At 41.5% G+C, this 21,527-nt stretch overlaps 1 protein-coding gene and 1 pseudogene across 5 annotated transcripts in view; one reads left to right on the forward strand and one right to left on the reverse strand.

The window, feature by feature from the left end:
• The window catches only part of JMJD1C (jumonji domain containing 1C), a 369,857-nt gene that overhangs the window by 196,030 nt on the left and 152,300 nt on the right, over positions 1 to 21,527 (forward strand). The window lies entirely within an intron of this gene.
• On the reverse strand, positions 16,777 to 20,365 carry LOC128582504 (protein FAM32A-like; annotated as a pseudogene).

The raw sequence follows: 21,527 nt of genomic DNA on the forward strand, positions 1-21,527 counted from the left end.
TCCCTCCCTTCCTTACTCCCTCCCTCACTTCCTTCCTTCCTCCCTTCCTTCCTTCCTTCCTTCTTCTCTCCTCCCTCCCTCCCTCCCTCCCTTCCTTCCTTCCTCTCTCCTTCCCTCTCCTCCCTTCTCCCTCCCTCCCTCCCTCCCTCTTTTTCTTTTTTTGAGACAGAGTCTCACTTGGCACCTTCAGTAGAATGCTATGGTGTCACAGCTCATATTGAGTAGTGAGAGTCCCTTCCACCTAAACCACTTACCCTGCGTTGTCAGACTATTGCAAATTTGCCTTCTATGCCTCATAAGTTAAGAGATTGGAGGGAGGTTTCTTTTTGGTAAAAATTTGAATTTTCCAGAGAAAATATATCCTAACAATTTTGAGTTCTTCATGGAAACAGCACTTTAGCAAATCATGCATAGTGAAACTCACCCCCCCTCATTTTCTAGTCATATTTTTCAGTCCTTATTTACATAAATTGATAACCAAGATGTGCTCAACATTTAAGAGAAGGTTTCCAACATGAGAGAAAATAAACATATGGGAGTAAAAGATAACCAAGAAATTGTAAGGAACAGTTTTAAAAGCTTAGGGTTAAAATCTTAATATACTCAGAAGAGAAAATATTTCATCATTAAAATGAATGAGCTGAAAAAAAAATGAATGAACTGGTTCAGATTTCTAAAAAGATGCCCAAGTAGCATGACTGTTGGCTTTCTGAGCCGTGATCAACTCCAGTAGAATTGTAAGAGGGAAAAAAAATTTTATTTTTTGAGACAGAGCCTCAAGCTGTCACCCCTGGGTAGAGTGCTATGGCATCACAGCTGACAGCAACCTCTAATTCCTGGGCTTAAGCGATTTTCTTGCCTCAGCCTCCCAAGTAGCTGGGACTTTAGGCGCCCATCAAACACCTGGCTAGTTTTTGGTTGTAGTTGTCATTGTTGTTTTCGCAGGCCCGGGCTGGATTCGAACCTGCCAGCTCTGGTGTATGTGGCTGGCGCCTTAGCTGCTTGAGCTAGAGGTGCCAAGCCATAAGAGAAAATTAAATGTTCTAAGCAAATAGTGAGACACTCCTAGGTTGTGGAAGAAAGGCTATTTTGAACTGGTATGAAGAGTCTGAGCTTTGTCCCGGAGAAGGAGAGGTTCTGCTTTGGCTATCAGAAGAAAAAATGGGGAAGAAATATTGAAGTACTACTTACTCTTTTTCCCTTTTGAACCAGAGTAGCCTGACCTCTCCATGCTCACAGTGTCTTAGACCTATGATCTCAGGAAGAGTCAAATCAGGATAATGCAAAAAAAAAAAAGTTCTTTGCTTATGAGTGGCTGAGAAAATTTGTTGCTTCCCTACTTCTACTGACCAGGTTCTCAGTACTGATAATTTTTTGTTTTATTTAGAGACACAGTCTTACTTTATCACCCTGGGTAGAGTGCTGTAGCATCACAGCTCACAGCAACCTCCAGCTGTTGGGCTTAGGGTATTCTTTTGCCTCAGCGTCCTCAGTACCTGGGACTACAGGCACCCACCGCAATGCACGGCTATTTTTTGTTGCAGTTTGGCCGAGGCCAGGTTTGAACCCACAACCCTCAGTGTATGGGGCCGGCGCCCTACTCACTGAGCCACAGGCACTGCCCTCGTCTGGCTATTTTTAGAAACGGGTCTCACTCTAGCTCAGGCTGGTCTCAAACTCAGAAGTTCAAGCATTCTGCCCTCCATGGCCTTCCAGAGTGCTGGGATTATAGGGGCAAGCCACCACACCCACTTAATACGTTTCTGACTTCTACACCATGCAGGTCTTGAACAGACTTCAGATGAGTGTCCTCTAATTGAATTTTTTCCTGATACCATCTAGCTGGAAGTAGCATCAGATCAGAAAGACTGAGGGCTTAATCTCACAAGACTGCTTCTCATTTTAGATGATGGTCTTGGTGTTAGGTTATTACCTATACTTCTAACTGACCAGCTATAAATCAGAGATTCCTGTGTCCTCCTCTGCAGGTTCAGTTTATTTGCTAGACCAGTTTACATCTCAGAGAAACAATTATATTTGCCTATTTATCAAAGAATATTTTAAAGAATGCAAATAAACAGCCAGATGAAAAGATACACAGGGTGAGGTCTGGCAGGGTACAGAGCACAGGAGTGCCACCTTCCCAGCATGTGGATGTGGTGTTGTTCACCAACCTGGGAGCTCATTTGAAACCTGCCCTTTTGGATTATTATGAAGCTCTTCTCCCAAGAAATTGTTTTGAGAAGAGAGATTGAATTTAGTTTTTTGCTTCCTGGAATGCTTTACCTCCATATCTTGAGTTTACTGGACTGATAGTGATTATGAGCTGGCATTCTCTATGTACATTGCTTGAGTTGAGTTTTCCTAGAAAACAAGCACACAGGCCAAAATAATAAAGAATTTTTTTTAAAAGGAAAAATAGTTTGCTGGATTACAGATTCTACTAGAAGAAATGCTTAAATACACATACGATGAGTATGAAATTATACTAATACATGCACTTAAAAAATTAGGGGAAAATAAGAGGCTAGACTTGGTGGTTCCCATGCCACATTTGTAATCCCATCACTTTGGGAAACCAAAGCAGGAGCATTGCTTGAGGCCAGGAGTTTGAGGTTGCGGTGAGCTATGATAGCCCCACTGCACACCAGCATAGGCAAACATAGAGAGACAAACAATTTTGTCTCAAAAATTGAAACATTAAGAGCATATTAAGGGCGGCGCCTGTGGCTCAGTCGGTGGGGCGCCGGCCCCATATACCGAGGGTGGCGGGTTCAAACCCAGCCCCGGCCAAACTGCAACCAAAAAATAGCCGGGCGTTGTGGCGGGCGCCTGTAGTCCCAGCTACTCGGGAGGCTGAGGCAAGAGAATCGCTTAAGCCCAGGAGTTGGAGGTTGCTGTGAGCTGCGTGAGGCCACGGCACTCTACGAGGGCCACAAAGTAAGACTCTGTCTCTACAAAAAAAAAAAAGAGCATATTAAATGCTTTTTATAGTAAGTAAAGCACAAACAGCCTAATGGGATAAAGAAAAAATAGGAGGGAGCATAAATGAAAAGACATTTCACAAAAGAAGAAGTACTATGTAGCTAATAAACATGTTAAGAGGTATTCAACATCATTAGTGAACAGGAAAATGCACATTAAGAAATATTATTCTGGCTGGGCATAATGGTTTACAGCTGTAATCCCAGCACTCTGGGAGGCTGAGGTGGGTAGATTGCCAGAGCTCACAGGTTCAAGACCAGCCTGAACAAGAGCCAGACCCATCTGTAAAAATAGCCAAGCATCGGGCAGCGCCTGTGGCTCAGTGAGTAGGGCGCCAGCCCCATATGCCGAGGGTGGCGGGTTCAAACCCAGCCCCGGCCAAACTGCAACCAAAAAATAGCCGGGCGTTGTGGCGGGCGCCTGTAGTCCCAGCTGCTCGGGAGGCTGAGGCAAGAGAATCGCGTAAGCCCAAGAGTTAGAGGTTGCTGTGAGCCGTGTGACGCCACAGCACTCTACCTGAGAGCGGTACAGTGAGACTCGGTCTCTACAGAAAAAAAAAAAAAAAAAATAACCAAGCATCGTGGTGGGGGCTATCTCAAACAAAAAAACAAAAAAAAAGAAGAAGAAAAGAACAGAAAAGAAATACTATTATACTCAAAATGATTGAGTCGCAGAAGCTTTTTTAAAATAAGATATGCCATTATACAAAAACTTTTTTTTCCTTTTTTTTTTTTGAGACAAGAGTCTCATTTTGTCACCCAGGGTAGAGTGATAATGGCATCACAGCTTAAAGCAACCTCCAATTCTTGGGCTTAAGCGATTCTCTTGCCTCAGCCTCCCAAGTAGCTGGGACTGTAGGCACCAGCCACAACGCCTGGCTATTTTTTGTTGCAGTAGTCGTCGTTTAGCAGATCTTGGCCAGGCTCGAACCTGCCAGCTTTGCTGTATGTGGCTGGTACCCTAGTCACTGAGCTTTGGGCACTGAGCCCAAAAACTTTTTTTTTTTTTTTAAGAGACCGGGTCTTGTTCTGTTCAGGCTTGAGTGCAGTAGCACAGTAGGTCAGTGTAGCCTTGAAATCTGGAGTTCAGGCAATCCTGCTTCAGTTTTGCAAATAGCTGGGACTATGACTATGCACCGTGTTTCTTCCTTGACTGGCTAATTTTTTAATTTTTTTGTAGAGGTCTTGCTATTTTTCCCAGGCTAGTATCCAACTCCTGACGTTAAGCTGTATTCCCACTTTGGCCTCCCAAAGCAAACTTAAGATAGTAGGTGTGAGGCACTCACTAGCCTGGCCCTGTACAAAAACTTCTTTTTTTTTTTTTTTTTAATTTTAGCAGGCCCGGACTGGGTTTCAATCTACAAACCTTGGTGTATGTGGGCACCCTACCCACTGAGCTACGGGCACCACCCCCTACACAAAAACTTTAATGTGGTAATACCAAATGTTGGAGAGAACATAAATCCAGAAGACCCCTTTTACTTTCCTAGTGGAAGTGTAAGGATATAGCAGTTTAATAAAAAAGTTTATCTTCTGAAAGTCCCCATATACATAGTTTTATTTTAGACATGAATTCTTATGTTTATTATATTGAAAATGAAATAACAGGCTTGGCGCCTGTAGCTCAGTGGTTAGGGTGCCAGCCACATGCACTGGGGATGGTGAGTTCAAACCTGGCCAGGGCCTTCTAAACAACAACAGTAAAAATAGCAGGGTGTTATGGCAGGCACCTATAGTCTCAGCCACTTGGGAGGCTGAGGCAAGAGAATCACTCAAGCCCCAAGAGTTTTTACACGTGTCATTTTTTTTTTGCAGTTTTTGGCCAGGGCCAGGCTCCGACCTGCAACCTCTGGTATATGGGGCCGACGCCCTACTCCCTGAACCCCAGGCGCCGCCCAAGCTCCAAGAGTTTGAGGTTGCTGTGAGCCGTGACACCACGGCACTCTACCAAGGGTGATATGATAAGACTCTGTCTTTTAAAAAAAATGAAATAACATGTAATTTATACATCCTTATAGTTATTTTAAAAGCCAGGATAAGACGCGTTACCAGAAATTTGATGATATCAAATGAACACTTTTTCACACACCAACCGACCCACGCACTACCATCCTTAAGGAATTTTATATTCATTTTTTCTTTCATCTTGTTCACATTTTTATTTTCTAAAATAGATTTAATTGATACAAGTTAAATTCTGTTATGTGTATGTGTTATAGTAGTATATATTTCTTTTTTAAATTCATCAGATTGTGCACAGGGGCCTTAAATGACTTTTCATTTTTGTTAATATACTTAATGTGAGAGTAGTGAACCTGCTGCTCTTCTATTCTAGCACTGTGTCAGTTTAGCACTGGATGTTTATTTGTATTTCTTGTGGTCTGTCAATTGCCTTATATTTACAGTATAGAAGGAAATATTCTTTGCTTCCTTATCTGCAGTGAGTTTGTAGAGTTTCAGTATTGTGAATTTTTTTTTTGAAACAGAGCTTCACGCTGTCGCCCTGGGTAGAGTGCCGTGACATAACAGCTCACAGCAACCTCCAACTCTTGAGCTTAGGTGATTCTCTTACCTCAGCCTCCCAAGTAGCTGGGACTACAGGCGCCTGCCACAATGCCCAGCTATATTTTGGTTGTAGTTGTCAATGTTGTTTGTCAGGTCCGGGCTGAATTCCAACCCATCAGCTCTGGTGTAGGTGGCTGGTGCCTTAGCCGCTTGAGCTACAGGTGCTGAGCTGTGAATCTTTCTGAAATGCCATTAAGTAGAAAAAGTTGGTGTGAAAAAATACATGCTTGTCTTTTTTTCAAATAAAGTAATGAATTAGCAGAAGAATTAAATATAAGAAGATGGGCAGCGCCTGTGGCTCAAAGGGGTGGGGTGCTGGCCCCATATGCCAGAGGTGGTGGGTTCGAACCCAGCCCAGGCCAAAAAAAGAAAAAGAGGAGAATGAGATAGAAGAGCATGGAGAAGGAGAATGAGATTCATGGCGCCAAGCTATGAATCTTTCTGAAATGCCATCAAGTAGAAAAAGTTGGTGTGAAAAAATACATGCTTGTCTTTTTTCAAATAAAATAATGAATTAGCAGAAGAATTAAATATGAGGAGAATGAGATAGAAGAGCAAATTCAGGAATTGACTATATTGTTAAGTACAGTATAAGGTTTTTAGTAAACTCTTCCTGCTGAATTTTCTACTTTAGATTTTCACTTCTCACAACTTTCAATGCATATATTTCATAATTTTTTTCTTTATAAAAAACTATGCTTTAGGTATATTCAGTTCAGTCTTTGTAAGAAAGAAATACTTTTGTTTTTTTTTTTGCAGACAGAGTTTCACTTTATGGCCCTCGGTAGAGTGCCATGGCCTCACACAGCTCACAGCAACCTGCGAGTCCTGGGCTTAAGCGATTCTCCTGCCTCAGCCTCCCGAGTAGCTGGGACTACAGGCGTCCGCCACAACGCCCGGCCATTTTTCGGTTGCAGTTTGGCCGGGGCTGGGTTTGAACCCGCCACCCTCGGTATATGGGGCCGGTGCCCTACCGACTGAGCCACAGGCGCCGCCCCAAGAAAGAAATACTTTTATTTGGATTTCCATATGGAGATAAGGGGAAAACAGATTTTCCGTTTAGATTAGGTTAACTGTTTATATCACGAGGTGCACAGTTAGGTTTAGTATTTAGGCATGAATCAACGAGAGATTGGCAGTATTCCTCATTAGAGTAATTTGTTTGCTTTTTATTTTGTTAAGGAATTCAATTTAACAGGTACATGGCATCATATAGTTGCAGTATTTTCACAATCACAGGGAAAAATGATGAAATAAAAGCATTTAGTAGGCTCTGCGTCTGTGACTCAAGCGGCTAAGGCACCAGCCACATACACCTGAGCTGGCAGGTTCGAATCCAGCCCGGGCCCGCCAAACAACAATGACGGCTGCAACCAAAAAATAGCCAGGGGTTGTGGCAGGCTCTTGTAGTACCAGCTACTTGGGAGGGGGAGGCAGGAGAATTGCTTGAGTCCAGAAGTTGGAGGTTGCTGTGAGCTGTGATGCCATGGCACTCTACCCAGGGCCACAGCTTGAGGCTCTGTCTCAAAAAAAAAAAAAAAGCGTTTAGTGGAGTAAGAAGAATAACCTAATATACTCCTAAGGAATTACTGTTCAGCTTTATCATTTTAACATTTTGTCATATTTACTTCAGCTTTATGATCTTAATATTTTGTCTTACTCCCAACTTTCAATATTTGAAATGAAAGTGTTCCTCTTGTACTTTTCAACAGTCTGGCTCTTTCTAATTTAATTACTATCTAAATTTGTTGTTTTCTTATTCTCATATGTGCGTTTGTATATTGTTACTAACATATATAGGCATACTTAAACTGTTATAATGCTTTGTGTGTGTGTGCATATATATTTATTTATTTTTTGAGACAGAGTTTCACTATGTTGCCCTTGGTAGAGTGCCATGGCATCACAACTCACAGCAACCTCTAACTCTTGGACTTAAGTGATTCTCTTCCCTCAGCTTCCCAAGTAGCTGGGACTATTGGTGCCTGCTACAATGCCTGGCTATTTTTTTGTTGCAGTCGCCATTGTTGTTGAGCTGGTCCGGGCCGGGTTCGAACCTGGCAGCCTGGCCAGCGCCCTACTCACCCAATATTATATGAAAATTGTAAAGAATGTAGCCCTACAGGCGCCACTTGCTTTGCATATTTTTGAGCCTGACATACTGTATATATCATTCTGTAAATTCTGTTTTTTAATTATGTTGACTAAAACACTAACATAGATTAGTGTTGGATATAATCAGTCATAGCAAGCATCACTATATCATTCCTTTTTTTTTTTTTTTTTTGGCTGGGGCCGGATTTGAACTTGCCACCTCTAGTACATGGAGCCGGCACCCTACTCCTTGAGCCACACTGTATCATTCTTGATAGTGAAAGGAATGCTAACATCCGTGACAGTAGTTTTCAAAATTAAAAATACACAATCACTATGAGTCAGCAGTATTTTTTCAACCTTATTCATATCATGGAATATATAGAAAATGTAACATTTGTATAGCAGCCTGACATAAAATAAGTCAGGTTTTTGTAGCTGGGGTTCCCATGTGCCTCAGACCCCTCTAAACTCTCTCAAAGGTGAAATAGATCAAAGTCTGGGACATAATCCTTTTACCATACATTATGGTTGGAAATTTCTAATGTTCTGCCTTTTTAGTTCTAGATTTTTGATGTTATTTATTAGATTAAGGAATTTATTGTTACTTATTTTGGTGAGAGATTTTTTTTATCATTGGTCAGTCACTGTGGCTTATGTCAGTAATCCTAGCGTTCTGGGAGGCTGAGGTGGGTGGATTGCCCAAACTCATGAGTTCGACACCAGCCTCAGCCAGAGGAATACCTTATGTCTAAAAAATGAAAAAATAGCTGAGTGTTATGGCAGGTGCCTATAGTCCCAGCTACTTGGGAGTTTGAGGCAAGAGGATTACCTAAGAGTTTGAGGTTGCTGTGAGTTGTGATGCTACAGCACTCTACCAAGAGTGACAAAGTGAGACTCTGTTACAACAAAGATTTTTTTTATCATTGTTTATAGATGATTATTTATCATCTAATTTTATTAGATGCTTTTTCTGCATCTGATGAATTGATTATATTATTTTCTCTTTTAATATTTTAATGTGAGTTAAATGGATGGAACAGTCTTTGCTTTTAGAGGATAAGCCCACTTTGGTTATCAAATATTTGATTCCAAAGAACTATTCTGTTACTTGGCTATCAAATACCAAGCATTTCTAGATGAATCTAATAAAAGGATCTTTATCTGATTCATGACATTGCTGCTTTGAGAAGCATAAACCTATTTTTTTTTAAATGAGACAGAACCTCAAGTTGTTGCCCTGGGTAGAGTGCTGTGGCATCACAGCTCACAGCAATCTCCAACTCCTGGGCTCAAGCGATTTTCCTGCCTCTGCCTCCCAAGTAGCTGGGACTGCAGGCGCCTGCCACAATGTCTGGGGTATTTTTTTTTTTTCTTTCTTTTTTTTGGTTGCAGCCGTCATTGTTGTTTGGCAGGCCCGGGCTGGATTCGAACCCGCCAGCTCAGGTGTGTGTGGTTGGCGCCTTCGCCACATGAGCCACAGGTGCTGAGCCAGCATAAACCTATTTTTAAAATTGTGAGATGTAGGCTCGGCTCCCATAGCATAGTGGTTTTGGCGCCAGCTACATGCCCCGAGGCTGGCGGGTTTGAACCCTGCCGGGGCCAGCTAAACAACAGTGACAACTGTAACAAAAAAAAAAGCCAGGTGTTGTGGTGGGTCCCAGCTACTCGGGCGGCTGAGGTAAGAGAATCGCTTGAGCCCAAAACTTTGAGGTTGCTGTGAACTATGCTCCACAGCACTCTACCAAGGGCAACAAAGTGAGATTCTATCTCAAAAAAAATTGTGAGATGTACTATGAAAATAAAAATATATGTAAAATATATGTACATATACATGTAAATATATGTGTATGTGTTTACATAATGCTACTTAATGTAGATTTACATAATAAAATGACCTCCTCTGTGGCTGCCACCCCAGATTAAAAAGTATTATAGAACATTACTGGTATCCCTCAGTATTTTTCTCACCAGTTCATTTCTTCCCCCATCCCTACACCAAAACAGGTAATGAATTTCATGACATTTTGTTCATCTTTCCCTTACTTTCATTTATAGTTTTATATGTCAAGTGTATATCCACAAAGAGCATATTGTTTTTGTTTTCAAAGCTGAGTAACAAACACAGACTTATCTCTCTTTGGAGAATGTATTATTGGTACCATTGAATGATGGCTTCTAGGAAAAGATGAGGAAAGCAGAGTTTCTGGGCCATTCTGTGTCTTCACAGTCCTTTGGAGGGTAGGTTGTCACGTTGCACTCAAAGTAAGTAGTGATGACTGGTGATGAGTCTCTCTTTACCACCACTGAGGCATTTGGTTGACCTTCATTGAAAACCAGATAACTATGTTCCCTACATACAATATTCATTACAAAATTTACAAGGTAGACAACATAGAATCTTTGTAAATGAAATAATATGTGTATAGAATATTTTGCAAATTAAAGTACATTCATCTACAATTTCCCATTTTCTCTATGTGTAGCAACTTCATGGGCACCTTTCGAGACACCGTATAGATTACTGCCTTAGTATAGTCAGAGAAAATGGATTACTCTATTTCCTGATTTTAAACTCGCCGTGGTCTACCACTAGCTCTCAAGAGTAAGTCAAAGCAGAACAGTTCTATGGAGTCAAACACATTCCTTTGATACGGGCAGCATAGCAGAGAAGGGATGAGCTTTATTACCACATGATGAAGACAAGCCAAGTTTGTAGAAGATACAGCCCTAGGAGGATCATTCGTGGAGGGGGAACATTTGAGGCTGGAGAGTATCTGCAGGAGGAGTCCCTGGCAGCAGAGTAGCCATACCAGAGAAGTACCTTTAGGTACTTGTTTAAAAGACAACTTTGCAGTTTATTTAGTAACATTAGCATTGTAGCTATTATCACTAGGGGCAGTTAATTGGGGGAAGCAGGAAAGTGCTCTCAGAGGATTCTGCCAGGACCTTTTCATCTTCAAGCAGAGAGCATAGAAGTTAGAGTTGAGATCCAACCACACTGAATTTACCCCCACCCATTCCATCCCCAAGCCCTTATCCCATTTGGACTAGCCATTGATGCTTGGTCCCATCCTCTTCATGGGAAAGTGAGTAGACGTTGGGGAGGACCAACCTCAACCAAAAGGAAGGAGTTGGATAGGAGTTTTGCTGAATGTCTACCAAGAATCAATGGAACACAAAATTCCTTTCTTAAGATTGTGCACTCAGAGTCTAGTTGCCCTTGAGTATGCTAGTTATACCCACTCAGCTACCTATGGAGTTTAAACACCATTTGCACAAAGTGCCCCTCTGTGAAGAGGGAGGGTGCAGTGAGAGCTCCAAAAGGGAGATTCTTGCTCTGCTTCTGTGGGTGTTAGTTAGGGTATGGGACTGGGATTATAGGATTTAGATTTGAGGTCCTGATGATATCAGAGCAGACCAAGAAGTACTGAAGATAGTGCCCTGAGGATGCCCACATTGTATTTTTGGTCATCCTTCAAGTAGTTTGGTTATGGAATTACAGTTAGCAATTACTATTTTGAAGATGCACCATTGTATTTAAAAGCTTCCAAGCCTGCTGTTGAGAAACCTGATGCTATTCTGTTTCTTGTTCCATTGTAGCTTCTTCCTTCTCTTTTCCTTTTCCTCCCCTCCTTTCTCCTCCCCTCCCCTCCCATCTTTCTCACCAGAGTTCTGAAATTTTACTGTTGACTTTTTGTGTATGTGGTTCTGTTCTCTCTCATCTCTTTCAATTTGGCAGCTTTGGTCCTAGGAAATTTTCTTTAGTTTCTTTTTTCTTTCGGTTTTTTTTTTTTTGTTGTTGTTGTTTATAGCTTTCCCTTCATTTTTCTGTCCTAAAATGGATGTTGTCCCTTCAGGTTTTCTCCGGTTCTCTAATTTTCTCTCCTACTTTCTATTTTTCTCTTCTATTCTACTATCTAGGAGATTCTCTTAAATTTCCTTTTAAGCTTCCTACTGATTTTTCTTTCTGTAGCACCTTATTTTTCTTTTATAGATAAATGTCTTTTTTTCTGAGAATACAAATTTTGGTTTTGTTAATGTTTCAGTCTCTATATAATCTCCATTTCCTACATGATGGTCCTTTATTTTGGTCTCTTTATTTGTTCATGGACTCTATCTTCTAAGTTTGAGGCTTTCCCATATACCAAATAATTAATGGATAGTGCTTGTCTCATTTTGAACATTTTTTTTTTTTAGAGACAGAGTCTGACTTTATCTCCCTCAGTAGGATGCCATGGCATCATACAGCTCACAGCAACCTCCAGCTCCTGGGTTTAGGCAATTCTCTTGCCTCAGCTTCCTGAGTAGCTCCGACTACAGGTACCTGCCACAACGCCCAGCTATTTTTTTGTTGCAGTTGGCTGGGGCTGGGTTCAAACCCATCACCCTTGGTATGTGGAACTGCTGCACTACCTATTGAGCCACAGGCACCGCCGTCTTATTTTAAAATTTAATGGATGATAATCTGAGGAGATTGTTTTTCTCTCAAACTCCACTGTGTTAGAATTTTGAGGTGTCATTGCCCAGATTGGCTACTTTTCCCTGAGAAATCAGTCTCCTGGGTGGATGATAAAGATCTGCCCAGAAGTATTCTATATAATGAGTGGGGGAAGATACATGTTACTGTGCATATAGTCATTTACTTTTCCCATTTTATTTTGGATATGATGATAAAGTACAGAAATGGGTTTGGGTCGTCTATCTAAAGACCCTCTGTTTTAAGCTTTCCAGGGAATTAACTTCTGAAGTATCTCATCTACTGGGTACACAAAGTCATACATAGATGGTATTGAGAGATTTGGTATTTTTTTCTTTTCTTTGAGACAGAATCTCACGTTGCCACCCTTGTTAGAGTGCTATGGCATCATAGCTCACAGCAACCTCAAACTCTTAGGCTAAAGCTATTCTCTTGCCTCAGCCTCCCAAGTAGCTGGGACTACAGGTGCCTGCCACAATGCCCAGCTATTTTTTGTTGCTGTTGTCATTGTTATTTTAGCAGGCCTGGGCTGGGTTTGAAACCACCGCCCTGGTGCATGTGGCTGGTGCCCTAACCACTGAGCTACGGGCGCCGAGCCTGCAGTAAAGTTTTATTATCAACATAGCAGTATCCCTATGAGAAAGATCTTTTAATAAAGTAAATGCAGGGTGGGTACAGTGGCTCATGCTTGTAATTCTAGCACTGTAGGAGGCCAGAGTGGGAGGATTGCTGGAACTCAGGAGTTGACCAGCCTAAGGAAAATGAGAACCTACCTGTACTAAAAATAGAAAACTTAGGCTCGGTGCTTGTACCTCAGTGGCTAGGGTGCCAGCCACATACACCAGAGCTGGCGGGTTTGAATCTAGCCTGGGTCTGCCAAACAACAATGACAACTACAACCAAAAAATAGCTGGGCATTGTGGCGGGCGCCTGTAGTCCCAGCTACTTGTGAGGCTAAGGCTAAAGATTTGCTTAAGCTCAAGAGTTTGAGGTTGCTGTGAGCTGTGACACTATGACATTCTACCCAGAGTGACAGCTTGAGACTCTGTTTCAAAAAAAAAAAAAGGAAACTTAGCTGGCTGTCATGATGGGCATCTGTAGTCCTAGCTACTTGGGAGACTGAGGCAAGAGGACCCTTTGAACCCAAGAGTTTGAAGTTGCGATGAGCTATGTTGATGCCATGGTACTGTATGTTGGGCAACAGAGTTAGACTCTGTCTCAAAAATAAATAAATAAAATTAAAGAAATTAAATGCAGGGCTGCACCCATAGCTTTTAGTGGGTAAGGGCGCTGGCCACACACACTGAGGCTGGCAAGGTTCAAGCCTATGCCGGGCCAGCTAAAATATTAGTGACAACTGCAACAAAAAAAATAGCCAGGTGTTGTGGGTGGCGACTGTTATCCCTGCTACTTGAGAGGCTGAGGCAAGAGAATCACTTAAGCCCAAGAGTTGGAATTGCTGCTGTGAGCTGTGATGCCACAGCACTCTACCCAGGGTGACAGCTTGAGACTCTGTCTCAAAAAAAAAAAAAAAAAAAAGAAAGTAAATACGGTTAATTCTAGGATATTTAAGCCTAGAAAAATGCAGAGGAATAAAACTGAACAGACTGAATATTGATCCTAATAAACATGTTAGAAATACTTTCGTTTCATACTATAGTGAAATCGCCTATATGAAATTTATCTATTTATCATTGTATTTACTTGAATACTTAGAAAATATCTATTATCTCAATAATGTATCTGGCATTACTAATAGGTTATTTAACTTTCTTATACTTAGACTTATTGGTGGTAATACCTAAAAATAAAGATATTTAATTTTTATTTTATTGTCATTATTATTATTTTTTAAAATTATTTTTTATTAAATCATAACTTTGTACATTGATGCATTTATGAGGTTTCTGGCTATTTTTTGGTTGTAGTTGTTATTGTTGTTTGGCAGGCCCGGGCTGGATTCGAACTTGCCAGCTCTGATGTATGTGGCTGGCGCCTTAGCTGCTTGAGCTACAGGTGCTGAGCCTGTCATTATTATTTTTGAGACAGTCTCACTGTGTCACCTGGGGGAGAGTGCCATCGTGTCACAGCTCACAGCAAGTGATTCTCTTGCCTCAGCCTCCCAAGTAGCTGGGACAACAAGCACCTGCCACAACGCCTGGCTTTTTGTTGTTGTTGTTGTTGCAAAGCACCTGCCACAACACCTGGCTTTTTGTTGTTGTTGTTGTTGTTGAAGTTATTATTGTTTAGGCTGGCCCAAGTTTGAACCCGCCAGCTTCAGTGTTTGTGGCTGGCACCATAACCACTGTGCTATGGGTGCCGAGCCTATTTATTTATTTTTGAAATACAGTATGTTAGACTTTTAAGTTAAAACATGGAATAGGTAAGTCCAGGTATAAGTCCAGGTATATATGGTTTTTGTTTCTTTTTTTTTTTTTTTTGAGACAGTATCTCTGTGTTGCCTTGGGTGGAGTGCTGTGCTGTTATAGTTTACAGTAACCTCAAACTCTTGGGCTCAAACTATCCTCTGGCCTCAGCCTGCTGAGTAGCTAAGACTATGGGGCCTGCCACATCACCCAGCTACTTTTTGTTTTAATTAGAGATGGTTATTTCTTTGCTCAGGCTGAGGTCCAGTGATCCATCCTGAGCTCAAGTGATCCACCCACCTCAAACTCCTAGAGTGCTAGGATTACAACCATGAGCTACCCCATCTAGCCCAGGTATATATTTTAAAAGAATACTCTACAGTCTCATCTCACATACAACCAATCTTTACAGAGTTTGGGGCTCTAACCTGCTTGACACCATGAGGATCCAAAAATTAATCTAAAAGCCATGTCAAGATTTTATCATTTGTACTTTTTATTATTTTACATATTTGCCATATGTTCTTTTTATTTATTTTACAATTATTGAGATACTTAATAGTTTTTATTTTTATTTATTAGTTTTTTGAGACAGAGTCTCACTGTATTGCCTCAGGCTAGAGTGCTATGGTGTCATAGCTCATAGCAACATGAAACACTTGAGTGCAAATGATCCTCTTGCCTCAGCTTCCTGAGTAGCTGAGACTATAGGCACCCACCACAGTGCCCTGCTTATTTTTCTGTTTTTAAGTAGAGGTGGGGGGGGGGTCTCACTCCTGCTGAAGCTGTTCTTGAACTCCTGAACTCAAGCCCTCCTGCCACCTTGGCCTCCCATAATGCTAGGATTACAAGCATGAGCCACCACACTCAGACCAATTAATAGTTTTTTGGTTTTTTTTTTGAGACAGAGTCTCACTATGTCATCCTTGGTAGAGTGCTGTGGCGTAACAGCTCACAGCAACCTCAACTTTTGGGCTTAAGCAATTCTCTTGCCTTAGCCTCCCAAGTAGCTGGGACTACAGTTGCCTGCCACAATACCCGGCTAATTTTTGTTTGCAGTTGTCATTATTGTTTAGCAGGCCCCAGCTGGGTTTGAACCCGCCAGTTCCAGTCTATGTGCTGGTGCCCTAGCCACTGAGCTACAAGCGCCAAGCCCCACTTAATAGTTTTTATATACCACTTATGTTACCTCTTGAATTCATAACGTGTAGTATCCATTACCTGAAAATGTGTCACTGTTATATGAAAGCTCTAGTTCTAAGCCCTACTCCTTTTTTTGATAACTGGATTTTGCTTTATTCTAGTTTACACAGGACAGCCCCAGACTCAACACTTGGCGGCACATGATCTGGCAATTCTGAGTGAATATGAGAGGTTGCTTGCAGTCTGAGTTGAGGTTTGCGAGGCAGGCTGTGTCTGGGCTCAATTGCAAAGAATGCTGTGATAGATTGGCAATGCCTGTCATGGCAATACCCCATCTTTGCCTTAGGTAGCAGTTCTGCTACCTATGCTGCTTTGTCTCACTGGCCAGGTGTCTGAAGGGGCAGTGTGAAGGCCATAAAGCTGTGAGTGGCTTCCCAGGGCAGCCCACACAGGGTCTTGCAGTAGTCTGCACACTATAGGTCACATTAACATTAGCTCTTTATCCTCCATAGTCTGTCTCATCCAGGTGAAGGCAGCTGGCTGGCCTCAGTGGGTTAGCCATGACTTGGGGGTAAAATCATTTTTGCATGGCACAAAGAAATGACCTTTACCTCTAGATGAACCTTCAGAACTTTCTGTCCAAACTATAAAGGTATCTTCTATGTGTTACCAAGAAAGCTAAGTTGAGTAAAAGGACATTCTTACTTTAATCATTTCCAAAATGAGGTTACACAGCTTCCAAAAGTACTGCCACAGCAGAAACTATGTGTGTAAAGCCTTGTTTCTAGAAAATACCAGAGGGACCAAATATAACCCCAACTTGCCTTCTGCTTGCTCTTTTTTTTTTTTTTTTTTTTTGTAGAGACAGAGTCTCACTTTATGGCCCTCGGTAGAGTGCCGTGGCCTCACACAGCTCACAGCAACCTCCAACTCCTGGGCTTAAGCAATTCTCTTGCCTCAGCCTCCCGAGTAGCTGGGACTACAGGCGCCCGCCACAATGCCCGGCTATTTTTTGTTTGCAGTTTGGCTGGGGCCGGGTTTGAACCCGCCACCCTCGGTATATGGGGCCAGCGCCTTACCAACTGAGCCACAGGCGCCGCCCTCTGCTTGCTCTTGATGCTGCTCCAGACGCAGGGCCAGGAGGCTACTTTGTCCAGTTGACTTTGGGAATGTAATGCTCTGTGAGTAAGTGTATCCAGGTGTCTGTTGAAGTCCTCTACCCTCTGCTTGTGAGTTTTAGATGCTTTCTTCAGGATTCTTTCCATTTGCTTCTTCTCCTGCATCTTCTCGAAGGCCACCTGGGCCAGGGTCTGCTTGTCCAGGCTTCACCGCTTCTCCTCGTTGCTCTTTCTGCTCATTCCCATCGCTTCCAGGAGTTTCGCTTTGTCTTTGTCCTTTTTCTTCTTCCACTTGGTCATGCCGATCTCTGCAATGTGTTTCAGCTTCAGGGGTCCCTTTTGGATCTGCTCGTAGGCCTCAATACTACTTGCCCACAGTTAAGTAGTTGTAAGCCTTACTGTTACTCAAGAAGAAGTAAAATTAAAAAGAAGCCAACTATTTACTGTTTGTCCAAGTCCTTTTTTCTTTCTATAACATTCCACCCAAAAACTTAGTAGAGGTTAGAATTGTTTACTATGAATTTTATTTAGGATATAGTGACTCATTCTGAGACTTGCTCAGAAGACAAAATACTGCAGTAACTGCATATACATTGCTCTTTTTTTCCCCTGTGTAGGTTCCCTGCAGTTTCACTAGAATTTGGCGGAGCGGTAGAGATACTATTAAATGGTGGAAACACATTCTGTATCAGTTTGATAGGACTGCTATAACAATGTACCACAGTTTGAGTGTCTTAAAGAGAAATTGTTTTCCTCATAATTCTAGAGGCTAGAAGTCCAAGATCAAGGCATTGGCAGGGTTGGTTCCCTCTGTGAGCCAGAGAAGTAGCTGTTCTAGGCTTTTCTCTTTGGCTTGTAGATAACTGTCTTTCCTTGTGTTTTCATATCATCTTCCCTGTGTACCTGTGTCTAAAGTTTTTATTCTTTGTTTTTCTTTCAGATTAGCATATTGGTACATATGATTAGGTTACATAGTTTGATTTTTGTGAGGTTAAAGTAAAGATTGTGGTTGTGCCCTTCACCCAGGAAGTGTGCAATGTGCCCATTGGGTGGGAATTTACCCAACCCTTGCCTTACCCCCCCAACACTTGAATTTAATTGAGTTTATTTCTTACATGTGCATGTAGTTTGTAATCTGCTGGTTCTAATCACTGAATACATGTGGTGCTTGTTTTTGCATTCTCGTGCTATTTTGCTTAGGAGAATATTTTTCCCAAATTACTAAAAGTAGACCTACCATTTGATCCTGCAATCCCATTACAGGATTATCTACCCACAGGAAAAAAAGTCATTTTCCATAAAAACATTTGCACTTGAATGTTTATTGCAGTACATTTCACCATTCCAAAGATGTGGAAACAGCCCAGGAACCTTTCAACACATGGTAGAGTAACAAAGTATGATACACACACACACACACACACACACACACACACACGTGGAATATTAGTCAGCTATAAAAAGATGGAGATTTCATGTATTTTTTTTTTTTTTTTTGAGATAGTCTCACTTTGTCGCCCTTGGTAGAGTGCTATGGTGTCACAGCTCACAGCAACCTCAAATTCTTGGGCTTACGCGATGCCACAATGCCCGGCTATTTTTTGTTGCAGTTGTCATTGTTGTTTAGCTAGCCTGGGCCGGGTTCGAACCTGCCAGCCTCGGTGTATGTGGTCAGGGCCGTAACCAGTGTGGTACGGGCAGGTGCCAAGCCAAGAGTTTATATTTTTTGTAACAACCTGGATGTATTTGGAGAACAGAGTTGCTATTCTTATAAGCATATTAGTTATCTCTGACTTAAGGCTCACTTCGATGACCTCACTTTAACTTTATTACCTCTTTAAAGACCCTGTCTCTAAATAAGGTCACATTTAGAGGTACTGAGAGGTTTATAAATATATGTGTTTGTGTGGGTGAGACTTACTCATCCCTATAACACATGCTATTAAATAATTTGTATTTAAAATACAGGAAAATAACATAAATGCATTTGAATAGGGCCTGGCACATTGCTAATACCTGTAATCCTAGCACTCTGGGAGGCTGAGGTGGGTGGATTGCTTCAGTTCAGGAGTTTGATGCCAGCCTGAGCAAGAGTGAGACCCCGTCTCTACTAAAAATAAGAAAAACTAGCCGGCATAGTGGCACATGATACCACCACACTCTACCCAGGGTGAGAGAGTGAGATTCTGCCCATAAATAAATAAATAAATACACACTTAAATAATAATAAGAATTTGATTACTCCATTTTCAGAAACATGATTGTGAAAGGGAAGCAGTAATTTATTTTGAGGAATAGTCTTACAAAGAGTAACTCCTTTAATAGAGATACTTTTAGAGGAAAATTGATAATCACCTATTTGTTACAAGAACCCTAGACAAAGAACTAGATTTTTTTTTTTTTTTGAGACAGAGTCTCACTTTGTCACCCTTGATAGTGGCCTCGTAGCTCAGAGCAACCTCAAACTTCTGGGCTTAAACAATTCTCTTGCCTTAGCCTCCCAGGTGGCTGGGAGTACAGGTGCCTGCCATAATGCCTGCTATTTTTAGAGACCAGGTCTTGCTCAGGCTGGTCTTGAACCTCTGACCTCAGGCAATCCACCCACCTCAGCCTCCCATGTGCTGGATTTACAGGCATGAGCAAAGAACTAGATTTTTAAAAATGATTATTTTATTATTTGGAGACAGATTCTCACTCTATTGCCCTGGGTAGAGTGCTGTGGCATCATCATAGCTCACAGCAATCTCAAACTCTTGGACTCACCTCCCAAGTAGGTTGGACTATCGGTCCCGTCATGATGCCCGACTAGTTTTTCCGTTTTTAGTAGAAACAGGATCTCGCTCTTGCTCAGGCTGGTCTTGAAATCCTGGGCTCAAACAGTTTACTTGCCTTGGCCTCCAAGAACTCAAGGATTAGTGGCGTGAGCCATCGTACCTGCCTGGGAATGATTTCTTACCATGACTTGATTCTTAACTTTGACTAACTCCGGTTGTGGTTTAATTTATTGTATAAAATAACTTTTTTTGAGCCTATTTGAATAGTTTGGTCAATATAAAAGATGTCTTCAAACACAATTATTTAAAAATAGAAGTGATTGGGCGGCACCTGTGGCTCAGTGGATAGGACTTCAGCCCCATATACCGTGGATAGTGGGTTAGAACCCGGCTCCGGTCAAACTGCAACAACAACAAAATAGCTGGGCGTTGTGGCGGGCACCTGTAGTCCTAGCTACTGGGAGGCTAAGGCAAGAGAATTGCCTAAGCCCAGGAGTTGGAGGTTGTTGTGAGCTGTGATGCCACAGTACTCTACCGAGGGTGATAAAGTGAGATTCTGTCTCTACAAAAAACAAACAAAAATAATAAAATGAAATAAAAATAGAAGTGATTTCTGAAGTTTAACAGGCAACTGATTTTTTTTTTTTTGTAATCCTGGCTGTGAATCCTAAATCCTCATTTCATTAAATGTAGCCAGCAATCTCATCATGCCTGTTGTGTCTGAAAAGTAGAGGCAACCTTATGCCCAAACTTCTGTCACCAGCACTTACTGATACTCAATATGAGTTACTGTGATTGCATTTCTGATAATGTCAAAGGCAGTAGTTATACTATTATTCATACTGAATGGTTTTCAAAAGTTTGATGTTTGTGACATTTTGGCCGTTTTGCTCCATTTCTGGGTCACAACAATTAAGAGCTTTTATTTAGTACCAACTATATGAAAGATTCTCCAATAGAAAGCTGCTTCCAGGAAAGGTGAGAAAGGCAAGATCCTTGCTCAGACAAGTCCATTAATTACTGTAATTCAAGGTAGAGTAAGATTAGTGCCCTAAGAGTATGCTTGTTTCAAATTTCAGTATGTAATAGACAGTGGTTTCTATTTTGGTATTCCTTCTGAAACTATTCTGTAATTAACAGAAAAACTCTAGAAAGAAATTAGGATGTCTTAAAATATAATGATAAAAAGAATCTTAGTATAGTTTTTCTCTACAAAGATAATAGGCACTTATTGACTGCTTTTTGGGGGGCAAAGCACTGTTTTTTTACTGTGAGAAGACATAAAGAAAACATATTTTTTTATTTTTTTATAGAGACAGAGTCTCACTTTATCACCCACAGTAGAGTGCTGTGGCGTCACACAGCTCACAGCAACCTCCAACTCCTGGGCTTAGGCGATTTCTCTTGCCCCAGCCTCCCAAGTAGCTGGGACTACAGGTGCCTGCCACAGTGCCGGCTATTTTTCTGTTGCAGTTTGGCTGGGGCTGCATTTGAACCCACCCTCAGTACATGGGGATGGCGCCCTACTCACTGAGCCACAGGCGCTACCCAGAAAATAGATTTTTTAAAAACCTACTTCCAAATATGTTATAATTGTAGATGCATGGTTTATGTCTATGTGCTTACAAAGCAACATAGCAGTGCAACAAATAACATGTATGAATCTAATATGCAAGTCTTTTGCGAGGTAGTGGTTTAGCATTGGGATTGAGCACTAAGTACTAAGTAAAGTCTTTTCACTATGTTAGGAGAATACCTCTATCCTCTGTATGATTCATAGTACATACTCCTATAAGCATTTTTTTAATATATTTTTTTTAACTTCAGCTTGCTTGTTCATTCTTCTTCGTTTGAAGTACTCTTTTTTTTTGTTGTTGTTAATTTTCTTTCTTCTTCTTTTTTTTTTTTTTTTTTTTAATATTCTTTCTCTGGCAATGCTCTGTCCCGTTGCCTCCCCAGTAGCTGGGATTACAGACGCCCACCACAACATCTGGCTGTTTTTG

This window comes from Nycticebus coucang, chromosome 3 (assembly GCF_027406575.1).
Source record: "Nycticebus coucang isolate mNycCou1 chromosome 3, mNycCou1.pri, whole genome shotgun sequence".
NCBI lineage: Eukaryota > Metazoa > Chordata > Mammalia > Primates > Lorisidae > Nycticebus > Nycticebus coucang.